We start from the raw sequence: 12544 nt of genomic DNA on the forward strand, positions 1-12544 counted from the left end.
GAGATTTTCACTAGCTGTCCTTCATACAGGAAACTTTCTCCCTCCTCATCTCTGTCTCCTGACTTTCTGGCCTTCCTTCCATAAAAAAGCCTTTTTTGATCCTCCTTACTGTTAATAATACCTTGCCTTCATTATCTCCAACTAACCATGTTTATAACTTGGGTTTTACTGTTGTTGTTGGGGTTGTGATTTAGTCATTTTAGTCATGTCCAACCTTTTGTGACCCTATCTGGGTCTTTTTGTAACAAAGATACTGTAGTGGTTTGCCATTTCCTTCTCCAGCTAATTTTACAGATTAAAAAACTGAGTCAAACAGGGTTAAGTGATTTGCCCAGAGTCAAAAAGCTAAGTGTCTGAGACAGACATTAAGATGATTCCTCCTGATTCCAGGCCAGGCGCTTTACCTGCTGTACTACCCAACTATCCTTTTTATGTCCTTTTTATATCTTGTAAGTGTTTAGATGTTGTCTCTTCCATTTCACTGAGTTATTTGAGAGCACTGACTGCTTTTTTCCCCCATTCTTTATATTCTAGGAACTTAGCACTATGCCTGGAACATAATGTTAATATATGCTTATTAACGGACTGACTGGCTGCCTCAAACTCCAGTGAAACCCCAGACTCAGAATTATGCATTTACCCATTACAGAAAAAAAGAAAAAAAATGAGAGAGAGGAAATGATAGTCAATGACATCAAGTTTGCCAGCTGGAATGGAATTTTCAGTTCAGGATCTCGCCTCAGAAATGGGTCTTTTCAACTTCCTCCTTTTCTCTGTCCACTTATCGGTAACAAGATGACCCCTCTGGCTCCCGGTACTGGCCCGGCCCCTGGCAGCCCAGGGGAAGTGGACGAGCTGTTCAACTTGAAGAACGCCTTCTACATCGGCAGCTACCAGCAGTGTATCAACGAGGCGCAGTGCGTCAAGCTCTGCAGTCCAGAAAAAGAAGTTGAAAGAGATGTCTTCTTGTACAGAGCTTATCTCGCACAGAGAAAGTATGATATGGTACTAGATGAGATCAAAGCCAACTCCTCTCCAGAGCTCCAGGCCATACGAATGTTTGCAGAGTATCTTTCCAGTGAAAGCTGCAGTTGTGGCATACCTGGATCAAAAGATGGTCTAGAATGTTGATGTGGCCGATACCACCTTCTTGTTGATGGCTGCTTCTGTCTATTTCCATGACAAGAACCCCTGATGCTGCTCTGTGAACACTGCACCAGGGGGAGAGCTTGGAGTGCATGGCCATGATTGTGCAGATCCTCCTGAAGCTGGACAGATTGGACCTAGTCCGCAAGGAGCTGAAAAAGATGGAGGAGCAAGATGAGCATGCCACACTTACACAGGTGGCTTCTGCCTGGGTTAACCTGGCCACGGGTGGTGAGAAGCTGCAGGATGCCTACTATATCTTCCAGGAGATGGCTGATAAGTGCTCCTCCACCCTGCTACTACTCAATGGCCAAGCTGCCTGCTATATGGCCCAGGGCAAATGGGAAGATGCAGAGGGAGTTCTCCAGGAGGCACTTGACAAGGACAGCAGCCACCCAGAGACCCTCATCAACTTCATTGTCTTGTCCCAGCACCTGGGGAAGGCCCTTGAGGTCACAAACAGATACTTGTCACAACTGAAAGATGCCCACCATTCCCACCCATTTATCAAAGAATACCAGAGCAAGGAAAATGATTTTGACTGGCTGGAGTACACTCCGAGTGCATGAGAAGGGCCACAGGGATTTGTGGAGGGCCCCAGACTCCTCCTCCAGAAAGGAAGAAAACCTCCTCAGCTGGCCATTCTTCCCAAAACAAAGCATTCAGCTTTCCATGCAGGATCATTACTTTTGGAGCCAAAGGGTTGCCCTTTCTTGCAGGTTCTCCCCAGCCTCCCTCAGCTCCTTCTGAGGACTCTGGACCAGGCTCCTGGCCACAGCTCCTTTTCCAATAAAGGCTCTTCAGTAAAGGACAAAAATAAAAATAAAAAATAAAAAAAGAAATGGGTCTTTTCACATATCATCCCTTAACATCAAAAATCACCTTCACTGAATCTTCCTATATACTTTTGATGGCAGCAAGTACTCCTTGATTTGTATCTCTCTTGGTTCCTCCTAGCTTTTCCAGATTCTTGCCCAACAAAGTCTAAAAGTAGAAAGGCTAAGCCAATGAGTCAAGATTTCCCCTCACCTCCCCAGCTTCAATGGTATGACAAAGCATTCTGTGAGTATTGAAGAGTAAGACATTACACAATTTCTGTGAGAATCCACAATCATCTATCTCAAGCTTTCCAATCTTTTTGACAATGCCAGAAAAAGGTATTTCAGGACATGGCTTAACACCTCTTGGCCTAATTTCTCTGTCTGTAAAGCTAGAGGGTTGGACTACATGACATCTGAGTTTCTTTCCATATTTAAACCTATGATTGCATACAAGTTTTTGTTTGTTTGTGTGTTTCTAGATCCCTATTGGCCAGCAGAATGACTTCTACTCTACATATAATGGCCCTCTCAAGGTTGTTTTTGTTTGTTTGTTTTTTAATTGAATTCCATGGAATGGAATGAGTAGTACTTTACAAGGAGGAAAAAAAGATATATGTGGTATTTTGATGCCTATCTTGGTTTTAGCATTCAGATGACAGGGAATCACTGGAGAATTTTTAGTAAAGAAAGGACAATATCAAAGGGATGATGTACAGAGACTAATCTAGCAGCAATTAGCTATGCAGAAAAAATAGTATATTTACAAAATGGTCTTCCAATTTGAATACAACCTTTAATGCACTAAGAGATTTTATTGTCATTTCTGGTACCTTATTTTCATTCAGACTTATTCAAACTGTATTTTACGTGTTCTGTTTGGTGATTAATGAACAACACTATAATATTTCTGGTAATATCTAAAAATCTTTCACAGAGCTTTTTCTCACGGAGGCTTTATTTCCTTGGAAAGTTAACTTTAGTGCATCATTTATGTAAGTAGCATTGCTCCAAACATGAATTCTGGAAGTATCAGAATTGCTATTTCTTTTTTTTTTTCCTTTTCACTTTAAACGTTTCTCATATTTTTTTGTTTTTTTAACTCCATGATTCTCTCCCCAGTATTTTTCCTTTTCCCTTCTCTCTCTACCTTCCCCTTCAACCACCCAAAAAATTGTGAGTAGTTTTCAGATCTGATAATGTAGTAAATTAATGCTGTAAATATACCCCCAAGTATTGTAAGTACAGAACCTGTACACCTAGTCTTTATTTCCTGACCTTGAAACCAAAAAGCTATAATCTGAAGATTTATTTTTATCCAAGGAACTGTATTTGAGCAAGTCCTCTTCTTTCATGTGTTTCATGGTGTAGTTCATGATTATTGTAATCTGAAAATCACATCAGGTCACTTTAGCTGAGTATAGTACTTTTGCCAAAGCACTACAACCACCTCTGGCCTCATTCCCACTTCTGCTCCATCAAAGTGCAACAAAAGGGTATACAATAACCTGGATAAATTTGGTCCCCAAATTGCATGCTAACCTCCATAATTGAAACCAAAATGGATTAGGGAAGGTAGAAGTGATTTATCTATGCGATGTCATATGACCTCTTGCTTAACTTTGGTGATAAAATATGGCTGAGGTTGATACAGTAATATTTATCCACCATTGTTCTCAAAAGAAAGGCAATTTAATAATGTAATGAATAGAGAACAGTTGTTCAAATCATGACTTCTGTAAGTGCTAGCTATGTGACTATAGGTAAATCTCTGAACTTTTTGGTATTCCTAGGGAATACTCAAAGATTATAAACTGCAAAGAATTTACCACTATGGAATGGTGAAAAGTTTCCACACTAGATGTTCTGAAGTCTCTTCACAAATAACATCACAGATTCAGAATCACCAGTCCTCCAATTGCCCCTCTCCATTGACAGAAAAAAATAACCACTGCATAAAGGATGAGGACTACTTCATTGGAATATTTCCTAAGCAACACATTTTCATTTCATTTCAATGGAAAATTTTCTAAATTGCATTATGGAATTTTAAAATAGTGCATATTAAACACAGTTCAACCTTTTCTTAAAAATACAGGGTCATTATGGATATCAGTTATTGTTCAGTTTATCATGTATTTATGTTTTCAGGAGTCACTAATATAACTAAGTCATTTTCCTCCTATGCTAGACAGCTTATGAGCCCATCCACCATACTTTTTTAAAATTCTTGTATTTTGTTTCATATTTTATTTTGTTGTAATGTATTTAATGATCACTTTTTGTTTCTATCAGTCTGTGTGCCCATATCAGAGACTCGCAGCTGACTACTAATTTCTTTCTATCTTGCTACTTTTAATATGTTGTGAGTTTGAAAAGTAAATAACAATAATAATAACTCTCTCAATATCTAATCTGTCATCCATTTCATCAAGGTAGGAGCAAGCAATGACAAAATAAGGGACAGTCACTGTCACCGAATACTACATATGCTTATATGATCACACTCATGTAGTATGTACACAGACATATAAATATATACGCACATATGTATATACTCTCTGTATATATACATACATGTATATATACATATGCATGCATATATACATATATAGTATATACTATTTATCTAGTAGGGACTCTGTGGGCACTGAAACTGTTATCATAGTTATGAAGGCTAGGGAAGACTTTACACATGTTGGAAATGCGGAATTTTTTTTTTGGAGGGAACTGGAGTTAAATAACTTGCCCAGGGTCACACAGGTAGGAATTGTCTGAGGCCAGATTTGAACTTGGGTCCTCCTTATTCTAGGGCTGATGCTCTATGCATTGTGACACCTAGCTGCCCCAGTAATGAGGATTTTTAACAATACCACTGCTTGGGTTTTTGCTCTGATCAGTGTGTTGTAACTGAACCTATGAAACTAAGAAATTGATGGGGCAACATATGATTGCTAACAAGACTCCCTTGACGTTATGGTGTTGCTCAGCTTGACATGGAGGGCAACAAAGGGAGGACACCCATGAAACAATTATTGATAAGCTCAATAAAAATAGAAAACAGAACCCAAAATGTTAAGGACATTCAAGGAGTCAAAGTAGCACACACATATTCATGCATGTGACACGTCCATATACCACACATAATTTTAAAAATCAGCATTAATCAAAGATGTTACTATTGTTGTTACATTCTTTTCAGTTGTGTCTGACTCTCCATGACCCTATTTGGGGTTTTCTGGGCAGGGATACTAGACTGGTTTGCCATTTACTTCTCCAGGTCACTTTACAAATAAGGAACTAAAGGACTTAAGTGACTCGCCAAGAATCACAGAGCTAATAAGTGAGGCCAAGTTTGAACTCACAAAAAAGTGTTTTTCTTATGCTGAAAGAAGTCTAACAAAATAAAAGCATAAATTGAATGAACTAGGAAATAGAAAATTTGTGTGCAATTAATGAACTGAATGACAGCCTGGTTTCATCAAAGAAACTGAACATCTTCACCTTCTATAAAAAAAAAAAAAATAACCAGAAAATGATAAAGGTTGATAAAGATGAATAAATAGAATTACTAGCAAAGCACTTTACCATCTTCCTCATGCAAGTCTGATTCTAGATTTCTTGAGAATACATGACATGTTTATTAAGAATTTATGAGAATACGAATAGTCCCTAAGTTATGGAAATAATAAGTGTTTTAGGTAATTTATAAAAGGCTTTCATAGTTTATGTCACTTGATAATGAATGTTTATTTATTTTGTAACATTCATTTTGTATTTTGAGGCCCAGCTTTTTTCAAATTGAGTTCCAAATTCAAAAATTTCCCCTGTTTAGCCACTATCTCACACATGGATAAAACAATATGATACCATTACACATGTGAAGTCATTCACAACATGTATTCATATTAGTCAAGCTTGTATTACTTTTTTCTTTTTTTATGTTTATTTAATTATTTTTAGTTTTCAACATTCATTTCCACAAAATTTTGAGTTCCAAATTGTCTCTCTATCTCTCCTCTCTCCCCACCCCAAAACACCGAGCATTCCAATTACTCCTTCCCCCAATCTGCCATCCCTTCTAAAACCCCTCTCTTCCCTTATCCTTATCTCCTCTCTTGTCTTGTAGCGGAAGATAAATTTCTATGTCCCATTACCTGTATTTCTTATTTCCCAGTTGTATGCCAAAACAATTCTCAACATTTGTTCCTAAAACATTGAGATCGAACTTCTCTTCCTACCTCCCTCCTCACCCATCCCCACTGAGAAGGCAAGTAACTCAATATAGGCTATATATGTGTAGTTTGGCAAAAGACTTTCATAATAGTCATGTTGTATAAAACTAACTGTATTTCCCTCCATCCTGTCCTGTCTCTCCTTTCTTCTATTCTCTCTTTTGACCTTGTCCCTCCCCAGAAGTGTTTACTTCTAATTGCTCCCTCCTTCTAATTGTTCTCCCTTCCATCATCTCCTCCATCCTGCTTATCCCCCTTCCCCCTACTTTCCTGTAGTGTTAGGTAGATTTTCATACCAAATTGAATATACATGTTATTCCTTCCTTAAGCCAAATGTTATGAGAGTAAGTTTCAATTTTTGCCTCTCACCTACCCCCTTTTCCCCACCACTGAAAAAGCTTTTGCTTGCCTCTTTTATGAGAGATAATTTGCCCTATTCCATTTCTCCCTTTCTCCTCTCAATATATCCCTCTCTCACCCCTTAATTTTATTATTTTAGATGTGATCCCTTCCTATTCAACTCACCCTGTGCTCTCTTTTTAGATCTCTTTCAGGAGGTGATGGGTGGATCCTTTCAATATTTATTTTGTCTTCTGGTTCTAGAATATCAGGGAAGTTTTCCTTGATAATTTCATGAATATAATGTCCAGGCTCTTTTTTTGATCGTGGCTTTCAGGTAGTCCCACAATGTTTAAATTTTCTGTCCTGGATCTATTTTCAGGTCAGTTGTTTTTTGAATGAGATTTTTCTCATTATCTTGCATTTTTTTCATTCTTTTGGCTTCGTTTTGTAATTTCTTGGTTTCTCATACAATCATTAGCTTTTATCTGTTCCATTTTCATTTTTTAAAGAATTACTTTCTTCAGGAAGCTTTTCAACCTCCTTTTCCATTTGGCTAATTCTGCTTTTTAAAACATTCTTCTCCTCATGGGCTTTTTGGACATCTTTTGCCAATTGAATCAGCCTATTTTTAAAGGTGTTATTTTCTTCAGCATTTTTTTGAGTCTCCTTCAGCAAGTTGTTGATTCACTTTTCATGATTTTCTTGCATCTCTCTTGTTTCTCTTCCCAATTTTTCCTCCACTTCTCTTACTTGATTTGAAAAATCCTTTTTGAGTTCTTTCATGGTCTGAGATCATTGCATATTTATTTTGGAGGTTTTGGAAGCCTTGATTTGAAGGTATGCATTGTTCTTCCTCATCCAAAAGGATGGAAGAAAACACCTGTTGACCAAAAAAATAACCTATATTCTTATTTTTTCCCATTTTTGGGCATTTTCCCATTCAGTTACTTGCCTTTTGAGTTCTTTGTCTACTCTGGGGACCTGAAAGTTCTTAGTTCCTCCAAGGTGGCACAACCAAGGGAGAGGATTTTACTCCTCTCCTGGCCTGCACACTGATCTGGGAGCAACCAAAAACTTTTCTGCCCAGAATCTGCTAGTAGTAGAATTCTTTTTCCACAACCAACTCCAGCTCCACCATGTCAGCACTCCCCCTCACCTCAGGGCCATGCTCAGTGCTGAGGTTTAGATCAGCTGCTCAATTCTCCAAGGAGCTTTAGGCCAAGGACTCCAAAAAGTAGATTCTGCTGCTACTACCACCACTGCCACCGCTGCCATCACTGCCACTCCTGTCTGTGCTGCCACCTCCTTGGGCCAGAAGTAGGGGATGACCCTGCTCCCTTCTCACCCAACTGAAAAAGCTTTCTCACTGACCTTTGAAGTTATGTTTGTTATTTCTGGGTTGAGGGATCTGAGAACTGCCATTGCTGCTGAGGATTCCCACCACAAGGCCTGTTCTGGTCCTGTTCCTCCTGGTGCCCCACGATCAAGGCTGGGCTATGGTCCACTCTGAGTCCCATGCAATAGACATTTTCTGTTGGCCTTCCAGGTTACCTTGTACTGGAAATCTCTTTCACTCTGTCATTTTGTGGCTTTGTTGCTCTATAATTTGTTTAGTGTCATTTTTACAGGTATTTTATGGACTATGGGGAAAGAACTAGAATATGTGCATCATTCTACTCTGCTTTATTGGCTCTGCTTCTGTTCTTGCATCACTTTTTAAAAAAATCTATACTTTCAAGAAAACAATATATTAATTGGTTGAATTGAATTCAACCATGTTTTTCTTACTAATTTGGTCATTCTTGCTAATGACAGCAATACAGATGTCAGCTCTTGTGATTTACTCTCTTTTTAGTACAGTTTGTCCATTAGTTGGATTCACACAAATAATTTCAAAAAAGGCCTCTTGAATTACATTCTAAATTGTGCAAAAGGAGTGAACCAAAAAGTTCCAGAGGTATGAAGAGCAAATTATTATCAATTTGGTGAGTAATTAACAAGATCTTTCCCCAAAATGCTATATCAGTCTCTGCCTTTATTTTTCATCATAATTATTGATCGTCACAATCATAATGACTTAGTCACAAATGCAAATATATAAAATAGATTAAAGTGTAGTAAGAATATGAATTTTTGTTATCCAGTTGTAAAACTGACTTCAATTTAAAGCATCTTCTCCACATAATAACATCAAGAGCAAATTATATAAAATTTAAAATCTTTTAAGGGAGACAGTTGAAGCTTTCTGAAGCTTTGACCTAGACAGCAGCCCACTATAGTCACTCTAGAATAGACTTTTAAATCAAAGATGGAATTATAGAAAATTGCATTATTAATCACTTGAAATACAAGAGTTCCATCAAATTACTGTATAAAACTACTCCAAACACATAGTGATTCAAAAAGAGATAAATAATGATATCTCATGTAAATCTCTAATATAATAAATAATTCGAAATTAATTATTGTGATAATTGGAAAATTCTTAATATGATGCAAGAATAAAAACCAAAGGCTTTGCACTTGAGTTTGAGAATCAAATTGAACCAATAGATAAATGTAATTCTTACACATACCTTGGCTTTCTCCAGGAAAAGCACATTGATCATAAATCTATCAAGAAGAAAACTGAAGCTGTTCATGTGAAAAGATTTATTGGAATCTTGAAGTCAAATCTTTATGAGATGAATACACTTAAGATAATCAACATTTATGCAGTAATAATCTTACATTATATTTTAAGCATGGTAAAAATGAAAGAACATGGATCTCTTGGGGATCCAAACAAAAAACCACCTTAGCAAACACAGAAATCATCAATCTAAGACAACTAAAAGAAAAGTAACAAATTCTCATAAAAGAGATGGAAGGTAAATGACAGTCTCAATGTACTGTATGAAAAAAAGATTAAAAGTTTAAAGAAATACCTTTAGAACAACCAAGCCTACCTTTAGGATATGATAGTGAAATCTGAAAACAAGTATGTGCCACTGGATTGTCAAATTTAACCAAAGGATACGTTAAAATGGAGCCTGTAAAACAGCTAAGATTCAACAGTGAAGTCAAAAGATGCTCTATGAATGACATCTGTTATAGAATCATAAAATTATAAAAATCAATCAACAGTGTTAGCAAAGATGCATTGAATAAATGATTTGAGTTATGAAGATCTGTTTTTGTGATTGGAAGGCTTTGTGGTAGTAATGCAGGATCTGTTTTTTGCCATTGAAAATTACAAAAAAAAAAAAAACAACAAATCTTCAAAGACTCTAGATATATTGATGAATTTAGATTATACAATGAAGTGGTGAAAATGCAAAATATCACTGCAGGTTGTAAAATTTTACATCTACCTGATACTGGGAAAGATAGAATCAGATGACTAGAAATATAGATGAGAAGTTTATTATCCTTTATAAACATACAAAAACCCCATGTTACAAATAAAAAACAAAATATTCTTGAAAATTTAATGAGTGGAGCTAGAGTATCATTATAGACTGAACTGTTAGCTACAAACAACCAAACATAGCACTGTATCATAAAAAAATGAAGATTATTTTAATCTATGTCACCAGACTGCATATTCACAATCTCTAAATTACATGGAATAGAAAGTTTTTCAAACATAGGGACCTGTAGGAAGAAATTAATGATACCTAATAGCAAACATATATGTATAATACTTTAAGGTTGACAAAGTATTTACATATGCTACCTCAAATGAGTCTCACAACAACCCTGCAAAGGACATTATTGTCTCCATTTTACAAATGAAAAAAGTGAGGCTGAGATTAAATTCTTTGCCTAGAATCATAATATTTGAGGTAGGATTTGAGCTCAGTAATTCCTGACTATATTATATGATCCAATAATCACTGTGCCACCTTGTGTCTTACAGAGCCTTCCTCATAGATTAAGAAACTGAATCTGAAAGAAGTGGGTATCAATAGTCTAATATACTAACTAGTATGCCATATATTTTAGGATATAGGAACAAGATGAAGTGAACATCATCTCTGAGGTCTTGTCTGTCAATAGAATTTGACTGAGAATGTTTTCAATGAACTTACAGAAATTAAGCTTAATCCTAACACTTTAACCCACAACACAGAATTGATAACTTTATCTATGTAATAGCCCAATGGATATTAAATATTAAAAAAAAAGTAATGGGAGAGTAATTTTTCTAACAATGTTTTTTTTCTTATGTAAAATGTATTGAATATACTGTAAGAAGAATGACAACATGATGATGATGATGATGATTTACAATGAGGAATCAAATTTTTGAAATGTATCAATATATGTGCCAAACACTCTGCTTAGCTCTGGTAATAGAGACAGAAAAGTAAATGATTATCTCTTCTCAAAGGTTCACATTCTAAGTAGGGGATTCAACATATGTAGAAAAGATAAGCTACAAGAAAGATGGAAAGTCATCGTGGTGTGTAGGGTATATGTCATCAGTGTTGATGGTTAGACCTATAGAGTACTCTTTTGGAAGATGATGTATGCTGCCCTTTGGGGGAATCTGGGTCCCATTAAGGAATTTTTCAAATAAAACAATGTATTAAAGAAAAGGAGAGGAAAAAGTACTTAAGTAAAAAAAATTATTGAAATTAGCTGATAAAGAATGTAAGGCAATGCTGTTCTTTTATATGAACATTTCGATTCCTGAAAGAAGTAAGAAAAAAATGGCTGAATAAAAAAGACTAAACTGTGTGTACAAAGAAATAGAGCTTTCATATGGGATTCAAGTAGTTTGAGATAGAAAATGAACTTTGATATGAATCTTAAATCACCCTTTGAAAGATGTAGGAGAATATTTAATTTGTATATCAATAGCTGGTGGTTTAAAAGGGACAAGAAAATTTTTTTTAAAATATGTGCGTGTGCGTGTGTGTGTATATATGTGTGTGTGTGTGTAAGGAAATACCATTTTGAGAACATAAAAATGAGATATATTTGTTGAGAACTTATGATAAGATCTTATGGTCTAATAATTCATTTAAATATAACTATCATACAATTTAAGGGAATAAAATAACAAAATAAAAAATCATATAGCTATTTGAAAACTGAGGTATGATTAAATATGGATTGTCAATTTCTTAGAGGAAATTTGTTGAGCTATTTTTCAATGTCTGACTCTTCCTGACCCCTTTTGGAGTACTCTTGGCGAAGATACAGGAGTGGTTCGCCATTTCCTTCTCCAGCTCCTTTTACAAATGAAGAAATTGGCGCAAACAGGGTTAAGTGATTTTCTCAGGGTCATGCAGCTAGTAAATATCTGAGGCCAGATTTTCATTCAGGAAAATGAGTCTTTCTAACTCCAGGCCTGGTCTTGCATTCACTGTGCTAGCTATGTGACCAAGGATATTTTTAAAGGAAAAATTTAAAGGAAAGAGAACCATAAGGAACTGAACTGAGGCACTGAAAAGTATATTTAAAAGAGGCTTGGGGGAATCTGGTGAGGAAATTAAAGGACATGGAAAAAAAGAGGATAGGAGAGGAAAAATGGAAAGGAGACAAACTTAGTGTGTTGGAGCTATCCATAACTGTTATTTCCTGATTGCCTGAATTTGGCCTTCAATTCCTAGCATTGTCCTTTAGCACCATTTAGACCTTAAAAGAAATGAGGCTTCTCAAAAGGGCCTGTGGTCCCTTTATGTCCTCTTTGATTGGATAAGGAAGAGTAGAAAGGGAAAGCAGCTGCTTTGTTCCATAAGAAAAAGGAACTGAACTGACTTACTTGCCCAGAGAACTCACCTGAGTTGCTTGCCATGTGCTCTGTTTGTATCGAAAAACATAATGTCCTGGTAAGTGAATAGTTAATTGGCCAGCCTGGTTGGTATAGCCCACCATAACCAATCTGATGAGTTCTGTAATCCTATGGCTTAAAGGAAATTGCTATTCAAATGAAGACATAAAATGCTCTTAGAAGTATAAATTGAAGAGTTTGCAAATTCTAGTAAGAGTATAAAAGGGAAAATAATTTAC

The 12544-nt window shown here is 36.2% G+C and overlaps 1 pseudogene; it reads left to right on the top strand.

The window, feature by feature from the left end:
* Positions 1-795: 795 nt before the first annotated feature.
* Positions 796-1715, top strand: LOC140509227 (coatomer subunit epsilon pseudogene; annotated as a pseudogene).
* The last annotated feature ends 10829 nt before the right edge of the window (positions 1716-12544 follow it).

Source organism: Notamacropus eugenii, chromosome 5 (genome assembly GCF_028372415.1).
Source record: "Notamacropus eugenii isolate mMacEug1 chromosome 5, mMacEug1.pri_v2, whole genome shotgun sequence".
NCBI lineage: Eukaryota > Metazoa > Chordata > Mammalia > Diprotodontia > Macropodidae > Notamacropus > Notamacropus eugenii.